The sequence below is a fragment of the Hypanus sabinus genome, chromosome 11 (genome assembly GCF_030144855.1).
Source record: "Hypanus sabinus isolate sHypSab1 chromosome 11, sHypSab1.hap1, whole genome shotgun sequence".
NCBI lineage: Eukaryota > Metazoa > Chordata > Chondrichthyes > Myliobatiformes > Dasyatidae > Hypanus > Hypanus sabinus.
The window spans coordinates 8028981-8049974 of NC_082716.1; the positions used below are offsets into that span (position 1 = coordinate 8028981).

The following is a 20994-nucleotide window of genomic DNA, read 5'->3' on the forward strand; positions in this document are numbered from 1 at the left end:
GTTAAAAGCACGCATAGAGCATACCTTCCCAATGGCCGTGCAGTGCTTCCCTTAAACAAAAGGAGAGAACCTCTCACACGTGCTCTCTATATACCCAGGATATTTGAAACTGGATACCAGGCAACCAACCAAAGGGAAAAGCAGCTGCAGTGTCTAAACTAAACAATCATGATGGAAATGACATTTGACAATCAGAATACCCACCCCCCCCACCCCCATCCATGGTCGACCCTGACCAATGGAGGCTTCACGCATACTGCTTATGCACATCAGATCTGGAGTGATTATTTTATTTAACTTATAGAAACATAGAACATAGAAAACCTACAGCACAAGACAGGCCCTTCGGCCCACAAAGTTTTGCCGAACATGTCCCTACCTTAGAAATTATTAGGCTTACCCATAGCCCTCTGTTTTTCTAAGCTCCATGTACCTATCCAAGTCTCTTAAAAGACCCTATCGTATCCGCCTCCACCACCGTCGCCGGCAGCCCATTCCATGCACTCACCTCTCTCTAAAAACTTATCCCTGACATCTCCTCTGTATCTACTCCCCAGCACCTTATACCAGTGTCCTCTTGTTGCAACTATTTCAGCTCTGGGGAAAAAATTCTCTGACTAGGTTTGACAAGGTTCCGCATGGAAGGTTAGTTAGGAAGGTTCAGTCTTTAGGTATTAATATTGAAGTAGTAAAATGGATTCAACAGTGGCTGGATGGGAGATGCCAGAGAGTAATGGTGGATAACTGTTTGTCAAGTTGGAGGCTGGTGACTACTGGTGTGCCTCAGGGATCTGTATTGGGTCCAATATTGTTTGTCATACACATTAATGATCTGGATGATGGGGTGGTAAATTGGATTAATAAATATGCAGATGATACTAAGGTAGGTGGCGTTGTGGATAATGAAGTAGGTTTCCAAAGCTTGCAGAGAGATTTAGGCTAGTTAGAAGAGTGGGCTGAAAGATGGCAGATGGGGTTTAATGCTGAGAAGTGTGAGGTGCTACATTTTGGTAGGAATAATCAAAATAGGCCATACATGGTAAATGGTAGGGCATTGAAGAATGCAGTAGAACAGAGTGATCCAGGAATAATGGTGCATAATTCCCTGAAGGTGGAATCTCATGTGGATAGGGTGGTGAAGAAAGCTTTTGGTATGCTGGCCTTTATAAATCAGAGCATTGAGTATAGGAGTTGGGATGTAATGTTAAAATTGTACAAGGCATTGGTAAGGCCAAGTTTGGAGTATTGTGTCCAGTTCTGGTCACCGAATTATAGGAAAGATGTCCCTAATCATGGGACCCTCCAAGGGGACCACAACCTTGTCATGGTTTGGAGGCTTGCATGCCTCAGTGACCTGGAGAGCTATGCTGGCTGGTGTCAGGGTTTTAGGCTTTTGCTCTTGGTAATGTCACCCATGTCACACAGGTCAAAGGCAGAGGCCAGATGGTCTGCCGGTCCTCCAGATTCGGGAGGGGGGTTCAGCTCAGGGCTGACAACCCCGACTAGTGAAGCAAACTGTTATGGAAACAGCAATGAAGAAGCCTTCCAGACTTTAGTGGCCAAGGACAGACGGAAATGAAGTTTGGAAGAATGAGGGTGGATCTCATTGAAACCTATTGAATATTGGAAAGTAGAGATAATGTGGAGAGGGTGGTTCCAATGGTCGAGGACCGGGAGCATAGCCTCAGGATGCAAGGACATCCTTTAGAACAGAGCTGAGAAGGAATTTCCTTAGCCAGGATTGGTGGAATTTATTGCCACAGAAAACTGTGGCGGCCAAGTCATTGGGTATATTCAAAGTTGAGGTTGATAGGTTCTTGATTCAGGGCATCATAGGTTATGGGGAGAAGGCAGGAGAATGGGATTGAGAGGGAAAATACATCAGCCATATTCAAATGGCAGAGCTGACCAGATAGACTGTATGGCCTAATTCTACTCTGTGTCTTAACAATCTTTCAGTCTTATGGCTGTAGGAGGGTCCTGTTAATTGAGGAGTGGAGAGAAAAGGGACAAAGGGAGAGCAGGTTACTGGAAGTTAGGGTATCCTATGTACATGCATATCGGTTGTAGCAGAATCAGGTTCCTGGTTTGCATTTAGCCTTGCTCTGGCAGTGGAAAAGGGCAACAGGCATTGACGATTTGAGAGGCATTGAAATAAAAGCAGAGAATTCTGGAAATCCTCAGGAGATCAGAGAATCCTGAAATCACAGGGGAAATACAGCACGGAATCAAGCCCTCTGGCCCACTGAGCCCACGCTTACTATCAATCACCCTTTTGGAGGACTCCGCGATTCTCGTAACGTGTGTTTCTGAATTCCGGTTACACGTTCTTTGCTACTTGGCACAATTTGATCGGGGTGATTTGCTGCGTCTAGCTCTGCAGCCTGCAGTCAACAAATGACACAGTCTGACTACGCGATCTGATGTTTAACATTCTGTGTGTTATTTGTTTGCTCTTTGCCATTGTGTGATTCGTTCTTTTGCAGGTTGGATGTTTGATGTTTCCTTTGAATGGGTCGCATGGTGTTTCTTTGCTTCATGGACGCCTGCAGGAGGACGAAGCTCGGGGTTGTATGCTGTATGCATACTTTAATCCCACTGTCGTCCTACACTTATCCCACTCCCTCCCAGTTAGAGAGGGAGAGCATAAACAAAGAAACAGAAAAGCTAAGGTTAGGTTTCATCTTCCCTTTCAGTATTCTGAAGGAAGTGTTCCTTCAATAACTCCCTGATCTGCTCTTCCACTGTCTTCTAACCACTCTTCTTCCACAGATACATGACTACAGCAAATGCAATACCTTTCCTCACATCCCCTCTCAGCAGGAACCCATAAAGATCAGATGAAGCAGTGATTCACTTGCAGTTATTCCAGTGAACTGCATTCGATATTCCCCCCTGTGCTCTCCTCTACACTGGAGAAGTTAGCATTCAGTTCAAGAGAACTGGAATATAAAAGCAAGGATGTAATGTTGAGGCTTTTTAAAGCACTGGTGAGGCCCCACTTGAAGTATTGTTTGCAGTTTTGAGCCCCTTAACTATGAAAGGATCTGCTGACATTGGAGAGGGTTCAAAGGATTTTCGTGGGAATGAATCCAGGATTAAAAGGCTTGTCATATGAAGAACATTTGATGGCTCTGGGCCTCCATTCACTGCAGTTCCGAAGAATGAGGGGAGACCTGTCGAATGGTGAAAGGTTTTGATAGAGTGGATGCAGAGAGGATGTTTTCAGTGGTGGGTGAGTCTAAGACCAGAGGACACAGTCTCAGAATAGAGGGGCATCCTTTTAGAATGGAGATGAGGAGAAATTTCTTTAGCCAGAGGGTGGTGAATCTGTGGAATTTGTTGCCATAGGCAGCTGTGGAGGCCAAGAAACTGGATATATTTAAGGCAGAGGTTGATAGATCCTTGATTAGTCAGGGCATGAAGGGTTGCAGGGAGAGGCAGGAAATTCAGGCTGAGAGGGAAATGCATTTGAAATAATGATGCATACATGATGGGCCAACTGGCCTACTTCTGCTCCTATATATGATCTTATGGAAAAACCAAACATAGATGATGCTTTGTGAATGATCCTGAGGTCTTGTTGCCTACCTCATTAATTCATCATTGCATCAAGTTCTGACCTCTCTGTCTTTGGCCTTCTGTGCTGCTAGAACAAAACTAACATAATCTTAATTACTTACTACCTACTATGCTGCTGGTATTTAGGACAGGATGGAGATCCTTTTAAGGTTCTTCTTTGCTGTTTCCATAACAATTTTGTTTCACCAGTCAGTGTTGAATCCACTGAACCTGCAGGACCAGTGGACCATTTCTAATCTGGCCTCTACCCTTTGACCTGTTTGGCAATGCCCAAAGCTTAAAGCCCTGACTCCAGCCAGCACAGCTCTTTGGGGCATTGAGGCATGCAAGCCTCCGAACCACAAAAGGATTGTGGTCCTCTTGAAGGCCAACACATTCAGCCATGATGGTATGGCAGAGCAGACTCAAAGGATAAAATGGCATAATTTTGTTCCTATGTCCGATAGTCTGATGGTCTTTATTTCAATGCAGTCACAGCCCACAGGATTCTTAATATTGTTATATCCAGTTTGGGGGGGGGGGGGGACAAGCTCCTATTACCTTTTAAGCGCTCTCAATGGAATGAGCCTCAAATAGCCTCTGACAACCAAGTCCAGCTCCTGGCCTTCACACGTGGCTGAGCTTCTAAGCCCAATGGAACCATTTCTACCGATAGGAGAAAGGGTAAAGGCAAGTTACTGATGCCTTAAATCCAGTTGCTTTGGGCATATGGGACTCGTTAGCTGTGGTTGGCAGCTCACTTAGGGGAGGGAAAACTCTGATCTTAAATCTTCATTGCCTTGTGGTGATACCCACTCATGGGGAAGGCATTGGGAGTAAACTCTGATGAAAAATCTGGGACTGGAGACCCTAAGTCCGTCTTATATTGAGTTCAACACTGACTGGCAACTCCAGAGACGCCACTGGTGCCAAACTGTATCAGCGTCTGCTTTTCCTTTGGATTCATCAGCTACGTGGAAGGGGTAAGCATGCTGCATGGACACCAGCTTTCTTTATATATCATATTGTCCTAGCTTGTATACTGGCTGGCTATCATGTAAAATGCTGGGAAGCAATATCCAGGCCAACCCTGTCCAGCCGAGGGCCTCACTGCCTGCAGGAAATTTTGAAGAAAAGTCAAATGAAACACACTGCACAGTTAGTCGACCACTGCTTCCCAGTGCTGGAGATCCAGGCTCACCCCTGACCATGGAGTGTGACCACAAGAAAGCAGTATCCATCATCAAGGATCTCTACCATCCAGGCCATCTCGCTATTAACTTCAGGGAGGAGGTACAGAGGCCTTAAGTCCCCCACCACCAGTTTCAAGAACAGTTATTACCCCACAACTACCAGTGATGTGACTGAAGTTGTGCTGTCTGATAGGGTGGGGACACCTGGAGAGGCAAGGCCATGGACAGTCCATATTTTCAGAGAAGGGGGTATGAAACTGAGGGTAAAGATGTTTAAGATAAATTGTAAGTTGCTGAGGGTGAAGACTTTAAAGACAAGTTGTTCTCATTTCTACAAAGTGAGGGGAAGGAGTTGTTTGATGTGAAAGGTCTAATAGGTCCTTCAGCAGGTAGTGGAAATTCTGAGTTGGTATCGGCAATTACATCCCTGGTGGATAAATGCCAAAGTGTACTGGTAGAGAGTCAAAGTTATCATAGGTCTTTGGACTGTGGAGGAAACCCACACGTGTTCAAAGGGAGAATGTACAGACTCCTTTCAGCCAGTGCTGGGGTTGAACTCCCAACTCCAGAATCACTCTGAGCTATAATAGTGTCATGCTAACCGCTACACTACCATGATGGCATGTTGTAGCTTTCTATAAATCTACCATGGTTGCAATATCCTTGTTAAAGAAAGATCAACATCTCAAATTCTGACAGAACAACCAGTTATTCTACAGGATCCCCTATTCAAGAGGCCTTAATCAAAGGTGGAGAAAGCGCAACTTACAATTTTTCTTTCATTTAAACTCCACTGTGAATTCATTGAACTCTACATATGGTATTTTTGATCAAATTATCGAGCCAGATTTGTTTCCTGACAGTTTTGAGCTAAAACTTCGTAGGTGGTCTCTGTTTAAAAACAGGGTACTGTCACATTAGAGAATGGTACGTGGTTAATTAATAACGCATAAAAAATCATTCTGTCGATACATAGCCGAGGTTTACAGACGTGCCTGCTGGACAGATGTCTGTACACTCATGAACAATCTCTATCCTAACTTATGCAAATTACTCACTGGAAACACATTAAAGAAGATATTTTAAAAATAATTAATATTGCAGCAAGATTTTTTTAAACCTTTACATGAGACACAAGAGGGAACAATGAATTCAGACAAATCCAGCTCAACCCAAACAGTCATGGTACTGACAATAGGATAATTCAATTGACTTATTCTTTTCTATTTTCTGTCGGAGAGTAATACAATGCAGAAACAGGTTCCTCAGCCCAACAGGCTCAAATTGACCTGACTTTCTATCGAATTTTGTCCTTGTTAACTCTCCTGGACCATATTCAAAGATTCAAAGTTTCAAAGCACATTTATTATCAAAGAATCTATAAATTGTACTCCTTGAAATTTGTCTACTTACAGGCAGCCACAAAGGAAGAGACCTGAATAACCCAATTAAAAAATGACCAAAAACCACTGTGCAGAGAAAGAGAGAGAAAAAAACACACACACATATCATGCAATCAATAGAAGAAAACCAAAAGCATCTCGAACCAGACCGAGTCCCAGATCCTCTCCCGCAGCAGCTGGAGTAGGCCCAAGCCTAGCCTCAGTCCCCAATTCATCACACCAGCAGTGGAGAACGCACAGCAGTCATATCAGTTCACAGCCTCCGTGCAGCAAGCAAAGGAATGAGCATTCACAGGAGAGGAAGCGGATCAACCTAACTCTTGAGCTTTCAGTCTATCTGGTGTTTCAATAGTCCAAGCACTGAGTAGTGCCACGTTCTAGTGCCTGAATCCAGTCACTGTGAAACACCTGGTCTGCCGAGCCTGAAGCCATTCTTGATCTCATCAGATTAGCTCGGCGCTTGGAGCAATCCAACCTCACACCCAGGTTGGGTGGACAGGCATCGAAACTCTTCCGCATCGACTCCTCTCCAAATCGCTCACTCCATCTCCGACAGCAATACGACCTCCATCTGTGATCCCGGCTGCTTGAACACGTCACGTCTCGCAATGGCCCAGCACGGCTCATCCCCTGAACCAGCCTCACACTTGCCTGCCTCCTCACTGTCTGCGGCGATAGTTCACCACGATTTGCTTCAGAAAAGTTATTATAAGTAACATTTTTAGTTGAATCTCTGAACATTATTTACCAGTAAGCTGTCGCACATCTTTGTTTGCGCCATCTGAAGGGGGGTGGGGATAAGAGAAAACAAGAAAAAGAATTACCAGAAAGGGAAATCAATATTCATGTTACCCAGGTGGAATATGAGGTGTTGCTCCTCCATTCTGAGGGTGGCCTCAGCATGGTACAAGAGGAGGCCATGGACCGACATGTCAGAATAAGGACAGGGACAAGAATTAAATCAGTTGGCTACTGGCAAGTTCCACTCTTGGTGGATGGAGTAGAGGTGCTTGACCTTTGGAGTTACCAGGCAATGGTGGCAGAGGCAAATACAATGGAGGTCTTTAAGAGGCTCATAGACACATATATGAATGTGCAGATAATAGAGGTGTAGTGAGCTCTTTGGGCCTCAGCAGGGAGCCAGAGAGCGTTGGGCTCTGAGCACCTAAATTAGCACCTAAGTGAAAGTTGCTAATTGTTTACAGTAACACGAGTTTTTCTCGAGCGACTTGCTCTTTGAAATGCAGTCCCCTGGTAACCTCTGTTTAAATTTCTGTTTTGATGGGCTCAGGGATTCTGTATTGCTTGTATTATTTAAGGGGACACCTGATTAGCACTAATTGCTGGGTCCTAGTTTTGAGAATGTTACGTCTTGCTGTGTCACTTGGCTGAGCCACCGATATTCTATTGGAATTCTTATCAATAAACATTGCTCATCAACTCTACATTGGAGTCTGCCTATTCTCTGCATTTGGGTTCTGACACTGCCAGAGGGACATGAATCATGTGCAGGTAGAAAGGACTAGGTGTTATCAGCTGAATTAGTCTGGTATAACCTCACTGGCCAAATGGCCTTTCCTTGTGCTGTATTGTTCCTTGGATGCTTCTTCTCTATGTTTTCTGTTCTACGTACTGTGTTCTATGTTTTCTATTCTGTGTTCTGTGTTCTACATACTGTGTTCTCTGTTCTCCGTTCTGTGTACAGTGTTCTGTGTTCTATTTCTTCCCTGCTTGAGTTAATACCTTCAAAACTGATCAGATGTCCAGTTTCATGGAAGCCTGCACTAAGGGGCCAGCACGGTAGTGTAGTGGTTAGCGTAACGCTGTTGCAGCATCAACAATATAGGTTCAATTCTCGTCGCTGTCGGTAAGTAATTTGTACGTTCTTTCTGCAAATGTGTGGGTTTCCTCCAGATTCTCCAGTTTACTCCCACATTCCAAAACCATGTCACAGCTGGATGAGAGTCAGTGGATGCTGTGTACTTGATTTTCAGAAAGCCTTTTACAAGATGCCACACTTGAGGCAGCTTAACAAGCCGTATCAGATAAGAGACCATAGTATTATAGGAAAGATACTAGCAAGGATACATATTGGCTGACTGGCAGAAGGCAAAGAGTGGGAATAAAGGAAGCCTTTATGGTTGGTTGTTGGTAACTAGTGGTGCTCCACAGGGTCTGTGTTGTGACCACTTCTTTTTAAGTTATATGTCAATCATTTGGATGATGGAATTGATGGCTTTGTGGCCAAGTTTGCAGACAATACGTAGATAGATGAAAGGGCAGGCATTTTTGAGGAAGTAGAGAGGCTACAGAAGGACTTAGACAAATTAGGAGAGTGGGCAAAGTAGCAGGTGGAACACAGTGGCTGGAGGTGTATGGTCATGCACTTTAGTAGAAGGAATAAAGATTAGACAAATTTCTAAATGGCGATAAAGCTAAAACATCAGAAGTGCAAAGGGACTTGTGAATCCTTGTGCAGGATTCCCTAAAGGTTAACTTGCAGGTTGAGTTAGTGCTAAGGAAGGCAAATGCAATGTTAGCACTCATTTTGAGGGGAATGGAATACAAAACAAGGATGTAAGGCTGAGGCTTTATAAGGCACTGGTCAGACCAGACTTGGACTATTTGTCTAAGAAAAGATGGGCTGGCATTGGAAAAGGTTCAAAGGACATTCACGAGAATGATTCTGGGAATGAAAAAAAGTTAAAGTCTGAGGAGTGTTTGATGGGTGCTGGCCTGTACTCCCTGGGGTTTAAAAGAATGAAGGAGATATTGTTGAAGTCTCATTAAATGGCATGGATAAAGGATGTGGAGAGGATGTTTCCTGTAGTGGGAGAGTCTAGGTACCAGGGGACGCAGTCTCAGAGTAGAGGAATGTCCATTTAGAACAGAGATGAGGAGGAATTTCCTTAGCCAGAGAGTGGTGAATCTGTGGAATTAATTGCCACAGATGGCAGTGGAGACCAAGTCAGTGGGCACATTTAAAGAGGAAGTTGCTAAATTATTGATTAGTTAAGAACTGATCAGGGAGACAGCAGGAGAATGGAGTTGAGAGGGATACATAATTCCCTGAAAGTGGCGTCACAGGTAGACAGGGTTGTAAAGAATGCTTTTGGCATCCTGGCATTCATAAATCAAAGTATTGAGTATAGGAGTTTGGATGTTATGGTGAGGTTGTATAAAACATTGGTGAGGCCAAATTTGGAGTATTGTGTGCAGTTCTGGTCACCTAACTATAGGAAGGATATCAGTAAGATTGAAAGAGTGCAGAGAAGATTTACTAGGATGTTGCCGGGTCTTCAGGAGTTGAGTTACAGGGAAAGATTGAACAGGTTAGGACTTTATTCCTTGGAGCGTTGAAGAATGAGGGGGGATTTGATAGAGCTTTACAAAATTATGAAGGGTATAGACAGAGTAAATGTGAGTAGGCTCTTTCCACAGATTAGGAGAGATAAATACAAGAGCACATGGCTTTAGGGTGAAAGGGGAGAGATTTAGAAGGAACATTAGGGGGAACTTCACTCAGAGAGTGGTGGGAGTGTGGAACGAACTGCCATCTGATATGGTAAATGTGGGCTCACTCTTAAGTTTTAAGAAAAAATGGGATAGATACATGGATGGAAGAGGTCTGGAGGGTTATGGACTGGGTGCAGGTCAATGGGACTAGTGGAATAAAGTTTTGGCACAGACTAGAAGGGCTGAATGGTCTGTTTTCTGTGATGTAGTGCTCTATGGATAATAAATCAGCCATGATAGAATGGTGGAGTAGACTCGATGGGTTGAATGGCCTAACTCTGCTTCTATGTGTTATTGTTGGATAGTCGCAAACACATCACTGAATGTATAGTTTGTGTTAACAATCAATAAAACCCAAAGATATGCTGAAGGTAGTCTGTAGGTATCAGCACACAGTCTGGCCCCAAAATAGCATGCCCACAATGTTCAGCGGAACAACACAGTAACAGGACTACCACATCAACTAAACAAAGCAACCACAGCACAGCAAGCTTTTTCCCTCCCTCTCTCCCGCCCGCCCACTCAGACCTCCAACCCCAGGACAGGCTAACAGGTTAATTGGTCACGTGGGTTTAATCAGGCAACGTGGGCTTGTTGGGCCTTAAGGGCCCGTTACTGTGCTATATCTCTAAAATAAATAATATCATAAAAAATAAAAATAATAAGACTGAGTCAGATCTAGTGACGAGCTTCCAAGCATTGCGATGGACTGGGCAGACAGCCTATCAGATCAGCCACGTGATGTCTACTTCCAGCTGAATGGGCTGTTTGTGACAAGAAATCTGATCATTGTGCACTGCTTGTTTCAGACGCTTATGATTGAAAACAGACGCTGCCAGAGTGGAACATGATAACGGTCCATTTCCCTATCATTACAGGTCTCTGAAGAAATTGGAGAGGTCACTTCCTGTGGGGAGCTGCAATTTCCACATCAGGTGAACATCAAACGATGTGATTTCCAAACAGATATCTTTCCCCGGGAGAGCTCTGACATGTTGATTCAAGAAGTGAGCATTACAGGTCGCCCTCTTGAGCAAAGTTGATTTTAGTGGCAATGAGCCAAAGTGCGTATCTACTGAGATAAATCCCAATGCCTGCATCGAGGAGCCCACAAGTAATACAGAACAGACAGATGCCCTTTGACTTATCTTATTTGTACAGTTTGTCTTGTTTTGCACATTGGCTGTTAGTCAGTCTCTGTTTGTATGTAGTGTTTCACTGATTCTTTTGCAGTTCTTTGTTTACTGTGAATGATGGTCTTATCCTTATCAAAATGGTGCCAGCAATCAATGAGACTAACTGTGACATCCTCTGGACAGTTCACAACATTGCTTCATCTCTTTCTTGTTTTAAATATACTTCTACTACCAATCTATGTGTGATTGGAGCCTGTAATTTACATTTTGGTAAGGTGTCTTTGGGCCGACTGAATGATCTGGTGCTTTTGCTGCCTCTGAGGGAATTTGGCATGGTTGAGAGTGAGGTTGAGAATGGAGTGTACGGCCTAATGGAGGAGCATGAACCCATAATCGGCTCCAATTCTCAGCCAACTTGCAGATTAAAGCGTTGAGTAAGCTGGAGATCAACAAGGATAATGGAGGAGGGTAAGCAGGAGTTCAGCGCCGACTTTCTGTGTTTGACTGGTCTCCTTCTTCCTCTTCCCTCTCGCTCGCTGCTACAGGACAAAAGTTCTTGGGACTTAGACAAGTTTGATCAGTATGGTTTGCGGATTGGCCTTGTTCTTTGGGGATTCTGCAGTACATGTCATATATGTATCTGATTACTCCTTTTTCAATTACTATCTTGCGTGATTTTGATTGGGGTAGACTGGTAGTGCAGCCTGCAGTTAACAAACAACACAGAGCTAAATTGAACTGAAATGAACAGTCCAAGACTATTTCAGGAACACTGCAGTTTCACGTTTAATATTCTGTGTGTTATTCACTAGTTTTTTTGTCATTTGCATGTCTTAGTCATTTTTTTTGCGCATTGGGTGTTCGAGGTTTTATTTGAACAGGTTCCATGCTTTTTCTTTGTTTCATGGCCGCCTGTGGAAGGATGAATCTCAGGGTTGTATACTGCATACATACTTTGAATCTTTGAACTTAGAACTTTGAACTTTGAAAATGAATCTTAAGCAAGTATACGGTTACATATCCATACTTCGATAAGAAATTTACTTTGAACTTGCTTATGCTGGTCAAACCTAGGTGTCCATGGAGACCATTCTAGCTGGTTGTATCTCTGGCTGGTATGGATGGGCCACTGCACAGGATCAGAAAAAGCTGCAGAAAGTTGTAAACTCAGTCAGCTCCATCGTGGGCACTGGCCTCCCAGCATTGAGGACACCTTCAAAAAGCTATGCTTCAAAAAGGCAGCATCCATTATGAAGGGCCCCCATCACCCAGGACATGCCCTCTTCTCATTGCTACCATCGAGGAAGAGGCCCAGCAGCCCGAAGGCACACACTCAACATTTCACAAATGGCTTTTTCTTCACTGCCATCAGATTTCTGAATGGACAATGAACCCAGGAACACTACATCACAATTCTTTCTCTCCTTTTGCACTGCTCATTTAATTTTTTTAAAGATATGTTGTATATCATTTATAATTTATAGTTTCTTTTATTATGTATTACAACGTACTGCTGCTGCAAAACAACAAATCTCATGACATATGCTGGTGATATTAAACCTGATTCTGATTCTGACGTGCCCATCTAATTTTGTAAAATGTATATTATAGAGTCAAAAAAAAAACCAGCACAGAAACAAGCCTTTCAGTCCATCTGGTCCGTGCTGAACCATTTAAGCTGCCTACTTCCTAACTGAGTTCCATTTGCCTATGTTTGGACCATATAAGATCATAAGACACAGGAGCAGAATGAGACCCTTCGTCCAAAGAGTCTTCTTTGCCTTTCAATCATGGTTGATCCTATTTTCTCTTCCTCAGTCTCACTCCCCAGCCTTCTTCCTGTAACTTTTGATGCCATGTTCAATCAAGAAACTATCCATCTCTGCCTTAAATACATCCAACGACCTGGCCTCCACAGCTGCCAGTGGTAACTTACAGTATTCCACAAATTCACCACACTCAGGCTAAATAAATTTCTCTGCATCTTTGTTCTAATTGGATGCCCCGCTATCCTGAGGCTGTGCGCTCTTGTCTTAGACTGCCTCGCCATAAGTAACACCCCTTCCACATCATCTGACCAGGCCTTTTCAACATTTGAGATGTTTCATTGAGATCCCTCCTCATCTTAAATTCCAGTGAGTACAGATTTAGAGCCATCAAATGTTCCTTGTATGATAACCCTTTTATTCCCAGAATCATCTTTGTGACCCTCCTCTGAACCCTCTCCAATGGCAGCACATCTTTTCTTAGATGAGGAGCCCAAAACTGTTCACAATACTCAAGGTGAGGCCTCACCAGTGCCTTATAAAGCCTCAGCATCACAACCTGTATTCTCAACCTCTTAGGAATGAATGCCAACATTGCATTTGCCTTCCTCACCACCGACTCTCTCTGCAAGTTAATCTTAAGGGTGTTCTGCACAAGGTCTCCCCAGTCCCTCTGCATCTCAGAGTTTGGATTTCTCCCTGTTTAGAAAATAGTCTGCATGTTTATTTCTACTATCTGAGTGCATGACCACACATTTTCCAACATTGTATTTCATTTGCCACTTCCTTGCCCATTCTCCTAATCCAAGTCCTTCTGCATCCTACCAGTTCCCTCAACACTACCTGCCCCTCCACCAATCTTTGTATCATCTACAAACTTGGCAACAAAGCCATCTATTCTGTCATTTAAATCATTGAAATACAGCAGAAAAAGAAGTGGTCCCAACACTGACTCCTGCGGAACACCACTTGTCACTGGCAGCTAACCAGACAAGGATCCTTTTATTCCCACTCACTGCCTCCTACCAATCAGCCAATGCTCTAACCATGCAGTAACTTTCCCGTAATGCCATGGGCTCTTAACTTGGTAAGCAGCTTCATGTGTGGCACGTTGCCAAACACCTTCTGAAAATCCAAACATACAAAATCCACTGCATCCCCCTTATTTATCCTACTTGTAATCTCCTCAGAGAATTCCAACAGGTTCTTTAGGCAAGGTTTTCCCTTAAGGAAACCACGCTGATATTTTTCCTCTCTTGTCCTGTGTCACCAGGTACTCCATAACCTAATCCTTATAATTGACTCTAACATCTTCCCAACCACTGAGGTCAGGTTAACTGGTTAATATTTTCCTTTCTGCAGCTTTCTTAAAGAGTGGAGTGACATTTGCAATTTTCCAATCCTCTGGCACCATGCCAGAGTCCAATGAGCTTTGAAAGATCATTACTACTGCCTCCACAATCTCGACTGCTACCTCTTATGAACCTTTAGGTCTTTCAGCTTTTTGAGCACCTTGTAATAATAATTGTACTCACTTCCCTTCCCTCACACCCTTCACCATCTGGCACAATGGTAGTGTCTCCCACAGTGAAGACTGATGCAAAATTCTCATTTAGTTTATCTGACACCTCCTTACCCCTTGTTATTATTTCTCTGGAACTCATTGTTCAGTGGCTCTATATCCACTCTCATCTCTTGTATTATTTTGCCATTTGAGTATTTCTTCATTTTTGGAATACATCTGTCATGCACTTTTCTCATTTTCCCCAGAAACTCATGCCATTGCTGCTCTGCTGTCATCCCTGCCAGCATCTCTTTGTAATTCACTTTGGCCAACTCCTCTCTCATACTAATATAATTTCCTTTATTCCACTGAAATACTGCTACATCAGACTTTACATTCTCCTTATCAAATTTCAAGTTGAACTCTATCATTGTGATCACTGCTTCCTAAGGGTTCTTTTACTTTAACCTCCCTAACTGCCCCTGTTCATTACATTGCACCCAATCCAGTATAGCTGATCCCCTAGTAGGCTCAATGACAAACTGCTCTAAAAAGCCATTGCATAGGCATTCAACAAACTCACTCTCTTGAGATCCATTACCAACCTGATTTTCCCAATCAACTTGCTTGTGAAAATCTCCCATGACTATCATAACATTGCTCTTTTGGCACACCTTCTCTATTTTCCATTGTAATCTGTGGTCCACATCCCAGTTACCATTGGGAGGCCTGCATATAACTGCCATTAGGGTCCTTTTACCCTTGCAGTTTCTTAATTTAACCCACAAAGGTTCAACATCTTCTGATCCTATGTCACATACAGTATTTCTACTGATTTAATGTCATTCTTTACCAACAAAGCCATGCTGTCCCCTCTGCCTATCTTCCTATCCTTCCGATACAACATGTAACCCTGGACATACAGCTCCCAACTACAAACAACCTTCAGCCATAATTCAGTGATGGCTGCAACATCATACCTGATGATCTGTAAAAGATCATCCACCTTATTTCTTATACTCTGTGCATTGAGATATAACACTTTGGGTACTATATTTGCTACCCTTTTTGATTCTGCAACCCTAATATATTGAAACTCACCTTGCTGGCTACAATTTTGTCCTTTCATTTGCCTGCCCTTCATGACAGTCTGACTGCGTGCTATCTGTGCTATTTTATCATCTATCCTATCCCGAGTCCCTTCACTCTGATTCCCGATCCCCTGCCAAATTTCTTTAGAACCTCCCCAACAGCTCTATCAAACTTGCCCACGAGAATATTCGCCCCCTCTTAGGTTCAAGTGCAAACTATCACTTTTGTACAAGTTATACCTCTGTCAGAAGAGATCCCAATGATCCGTGAACCTGAAGCCCTCCTCTTGCACCAGTTCCTCAGCCAAGTCATCCTTTTTCTACCCTCACTGGAGCGTGGCACAGGTAGCAATCCAGAAATTACTATCCTGGAGGTCCTGCTTCTCAGCTTTCTGCCGAGCTCTCTAAATTCTCTCTTCAGGAACCTTTTGCTTTTTCTTCCTAAGTAATTGGTACCAATATGTACCAGGACATCTGGCTGCCCTCCCTCCCTCTCCAAAAAGCTGTGGACGTGATCTGAGACGTCCCTGACCCTGGCACATGGGAGGCAACTTTCCATCCACAGAATCTCCTGTCTGTTCCCCTCATTATTGACTCCCGCTCATTACCGCTCCCCTCTTCTCTCTCTTTCCCTTCTGCCCCACGGACCCATCGTCAGTGCCATTAACCCGGTCTCCATGCCATTCCCTAGAGATGTCATTCCCCACAACAGCATCTAAAAGAATATATTTATTATTGAGGGGAATGGCCAAGGATGCTCTGCACTAACTGCCTGTTCACACTTCCATTTCTCCTAAAAGTCACCCAGCTACTCACCTGCTGCAAAGTGGGGGTGACCACTTCCATGTAACTCTGGTTGATGATCTCCTCACTCTCCTGTATAGCTGAAAGTCATCTAGCTGCAGATGCTCCAGATCCTTATCACATTCTTCAAGGAGATGCAGCAAGATGCCCTACCTGCAGCTGTGGTTCCCTGGGAGACTGTCAGTTCCCTGGGTCTGTCAGGACTCTTAACATCCAGCATGAAGAACACACAATGGCCATTTACTATACTAGGTAAGACTCACTGGTGGAGAATTTCCTGAATTGTCTCTACTGCCTTTCTTAAACAAGAGAACAATATTTGCAACCCTGCAATCCTCCAGTACTTCTCCTGTCCCTATTGATGATGCAAAGATCATTGCCAGAGGCTCAGCAATCTCTTCCTTTGCTTTCCACAGTAACCTAGGGTATATCTCGTCCAGTCCCATTGACTTATCTAACATAATGTTCTTCAAAAGTTCCAGCACATCCTCTTTCTTAATGTCCATATGCACAAGTGTTTCAGTCTGCTGTAACTCATCCGCACAATTGCCAAGTTCCTTTTCACTGGTGAATACTAAAGCAAAGTATTCAGTAAGTATCTCAACTTCCTCCTCCGACTCCATGCACACATTTCCACTATCACACCTGATTGGTCCTATTCTCACACAGCTCACCCTCTTGCTCTTCACATACTTGTAGAATGCTTTGGGGTTTTTCTTAATCCTGCTCACCAAATCCTTCTTATAGTCCCTTCTAGCTCTCCTAATTTCATTCTTAAGCTCCTTCCTGACAACCTTATAATTTTCTAGAACTCTATCAGCACTTGGGTTCTTAAACCTTTTATTTTCTTCTTAACTAGATCTTACACATCCTTTGAACTCTATGGATTCTTTTACCTTAGCCTCAATGGAACATATCCATGCAGAATGCCAAGCAAATGTTCCCTGAACATATGCCACATCTCTGCCTTGCTTTTTCCTGGAAACATCTGCTCCCAATTTATGCTCCCAAGTTCCTGCTAATAGCATCACACTTCCCCCTACTCCAATTAAATGTTTTCCCAAATTGTCTGCTCCTAGCCTTCTCCAGCACTATGGTAAAGGAGATAGAGTTGTGGTCACTACCTCCAAAATACTTTCCCACCGAAAGATCTGACACCTAAGCAGGTCGTTTCCCAATACCAAGTCAAGTACAGCATCAACATATAGTTGGCTTATCAACATATTGTGCCAGGAAACCTTCCCGAACACACCTAACAAACTCCACCCCATCTAAACCCCTCACTCTAGGGAGATGTCAGGCAATGTTAGGAAAGTTAAAATCACCCAACGCAACAACCCTGTTATTACTGCACTGTTCCAGAATCTGCCTCCCTATCTGCTTCTTGATGTCTCTGTTACTATTGGGGGGGGGGGGGGGCTCTATAAAAAGCACCCAGTAGAGTTATTGCCCCTTTCCTGTTTCTGATTTCCACCCACACTGACTCAGTAGATAATCCCCCCATGACTTCCCCCTTTTCTGCAGACATGACACAATCCCTGATTAGCAATGCCACACATCACCTCTTTTGCCTCCCTCTCTGTTCTTTTTGAAACACCTAAATCCTGGCACACCTAGCACCCATTCCTGCCCCTGAGACATCCAAGTCTCTGTGGTGGCCACAACATCATAGTTCGATGTATTGATCCACGAACTAAGTTCATCCACCTTGTTTACGATACTTCTTGCATTAAAATAGACACATCTCAAACCAGGCTGAGTGTAGCTTTGCCCTATCATCTTTCTATCCTTTCTCACAAACTCCCTACAAGCTGCCTCTACTTGTGTGCCAACTGCCCCATCTTCTGGCTCTTCTCTTTGGTTCCCACCACCCCATGAAAACCTAGTTTAAATCCTTCCAAACAGCATCAGCAAACTGTCCCACCAGGATATTGGCCCCCCTCAGATTCAGTACAAGTCGTCCTTTTTATACTGGTCACACCTGCCCCAAAAGCCAACTCAATGATCCTGAAATCTAAATCCCTGGCTCTATTTAGTATAAACGGGGAAGGCTTGCAACATAGACTGTTCTAGAGAGTCAACGAAGAGGCCCATGTGAATGCCTATAGCTACACCCCCCAGTATGGACAAAGTGGGAGGAGCTGAAGCAAAAATTTTCAGGGTGTGGACCAGTTCTGCCAGACAGAGGAGGGTGGTGGTGGAGGGTGAATTGGTTGGTTTTTCTGTCAAGAGAGAAATGGAGAGCACTGAGGCCTTCCTTTTGGGGGATAGAAGTGCGTAGGGACTGAACATCCATGTTGAAGATGAGCGTTCAAGGACAGGGAAGTGAAAGTTACTGAGAAGATCGAGGACATGAAAAGTGTCATGGATGTAGTTGTGAAGGCACTGAATGAAAGGGCTGGAATGGAGTCAAAATATGACAACTTGAGTTCAGTAGGGCAGGAACAGGCAGAGACAGTAGGCCTACCTGAACAGTCCGGTTTGTAGACTTTGGGTAGGAGGTAGAAGTGAACAGTGCGGGTTAAGAAATTATAATATTTCTTATTATTATTTGTGGTTTATTTTATGTATTGCACTGTACAGTGGCTGTAAAACAACAAATTTCATGGATTTGATAGGGATAACAAATCTGATTCTGTTTGGTATGGATAGAATGCAAAACAACGTTTTTTAAAAAAATTGTAACACACCTAAAATGCTGAAGGAGTTCAACAGGTCAGGATGATCTCAGTCTGAAATTTGACAGTTTATTCCTCTCCACAGATGCAGCCTGACCTGCTGAGCTCCTCCAACATTTTGTGTGTGTTGTTCTGGCTTTCCAGCATCTGCAGAATCTCTTGTGTTTATCATTTGTTTTAATTGTCCATGTGACAAGAATAAACTGATTACCAATTTATTTATTAAGTGGTTGAAGAGAGACAAGGGGCCGAATGGCCTGCCTTATTTTAATTTTCTTCCAGTGGCTGTAACCGTGACACCACAAAATTGGATTACTTACATTTCTATAGTTGATCCCACACTGTGAGTTAATTGCAACTAAACATACTTTTTCTTTGCTGTATTTGCCCTTTCTTTATCTTGTTTTTTTTCTGCACAGCTGTAAGCACAGATGACCCAAGGAGCAGGAGCTCTTCAGCGATTTGAAAAACCACAACCACATCTTCACTGATGCTGCGCGGGGGCCGTGCAGTTCAGAAGTTAATACGCTGTTTTCGATCACCGTTACTGGCAGCAGGCAAATCAAACAAAGAGCTGCAAATGCTGGAGACCTGGAAGAAGCCAGGGGAGAAATATGAAGCAAAATCCAGAGCAAAAGACACAAAATGCTTGAGGAACTCTGCAAATGAAGCAGCATGTATGGGGATCTGTAATTAGGTCCCCAGTTCGAAAGACTCTTGACCGTACAATCTTAAACACAAGTCCAGAACAACCCACTCAAAATGCTGGAGGAACTCAATAGATCAGGTAGCATCTATGGACATGAAGAACATCCAATGCTTTGGGCTGAGACCTTTTATCAAGACCGGAAAGGAGGAGCGAGGAAATGTGAAATAGAATCCAAAAACTCCGGGGCAGAATATACGGAGAAAGAGATTGTCAGGACGTCACACATAAAATGCTGGAGAAGCTCAGCAGTTCAAGCAGCATCTATGGAGAAGAATCCTGAAGATGTGTCTTGTCCCAAAATATTGACTGTTTTATCCTCTACGTAGATAAAGGCCTGATTTACTACATTCCTCCAGCATTTTATGTATGTTGCTCAGGATTTCCATCATCTGCTGAATTGCTTTTGTTTAAGATTGTGAGGTCAATGGTCTAATGTACTTGGGGACCATTTAATTATTTTATAACTGTGAGTTATGAGTCTGGTGGCATCTGCTTTCAGTCTTCTGTTTCTTCCGCTCAGTGGAAGAGGGAAAAAGAGAGAGTGCCCAAGCTGGGTGTAGTCTTCGAATATACTGGGTGCTTTTCGGAGGGGTAGGCCGAGTTCATGGAGGGGAGGCTAGTTACTGTGACATGCTGAGCTGTGCCCACAACTCTCTGCAATTTCAGAGTTTCAGAATCAGAATCGGGTTTAATGTCATGAAATCTGTTGTTTTGCGGTAGCAATGCTTTGCAATGCTTAATAATAAAACTGTAAATTAGAAAGAAAGTGTGTGTATGTATGCATGTATATATAAATAGTTCTGAGTTCCACAGTTTTATTTTCCAGAGACTCTACATTCACCAGCAAGATAGTCAGGCTCTGTGTTTCAATCTTACCTGTCAACCTGAACTACACCCTCGCTTCCATTTTATTAAAGAGGAACTGCACTCACTACCCAAGTCTGCCCTCTGAGGTTTATTGATCTTATTTTTTATTTATTTCATTTTAATTTTAGTGATTCAGCGAGGAGTAGGCCCTTCCATCTCTTTGAGCCTCACTGCCCCAGCAGCCCCAACAAAAATTTCATCATGACCTATTCATTTTCCCTCACAGTCCCAAACATCTGCCTTCTTCACATATTCATTCATGCCCTGACTACTCAAGAATCTATCAACCTCTGCCTTAAATAAGCCAATTACAGCCCCATGTGACAACAAATTCCACCCTCTGGCTAAAGGAATTCCTCTTCATCTCCATTCTACTAGGAAGCCTCTTGGTTCTGTCTTCTGGTCTTAGACTCCCCACCACAGAAGACATACATTGCGCGTCCACTCTATCAAGGCCTTTCAACTTTAGAGAGTTTTCAATGAAATCACCCCTCATTTTCTGAATTCCGGTGAGTAGAGGCTCGGAGCCATCAAACACTCCTTGTAATATATGCATCTATTTCTTTCAGAGCAATGCCTCCCCCCTTCGCATTATGCATTGATCTGTTGTCTGCGCATGAACATTTCTCTCTCTCTCGCTGCAATGTAAATACATCAGTTAAAGCCATCTCCCGCGTCTGTGCTTTTATTTAATCAATATGTAGCTGTGCACAGACGCTACAAATTGGTGAGGAGCACAAACCTGAATGGAGGAGACTGATCACAA

The 20994-nt window shown here is 43.5% G+C and overlaps 1 long non-coding RNA gene across 1 annotated transcript in view; it reads left to right on the plus strand.

The window, feature by feature from the left end:
* LOC132401526 (uncharacterized) overlaps positions 1–20042 on the plus strand; it is a 170451-nt gene extending 150409 nt beyond the window's left edge. The window contains exons 2-3 of the long non-coding RNA XR_009514594.1: positions 10552–10608; positions 19072–20042. This is a non-coding gene — a long non-coding RNA (uncharacterized LOC132401526). The remainder of the gene's footprint in view (positions 1–10551; positions 10609–19071) is intronic.
* Positions 20043–20994: the final 952 nt, after the last annotated feature.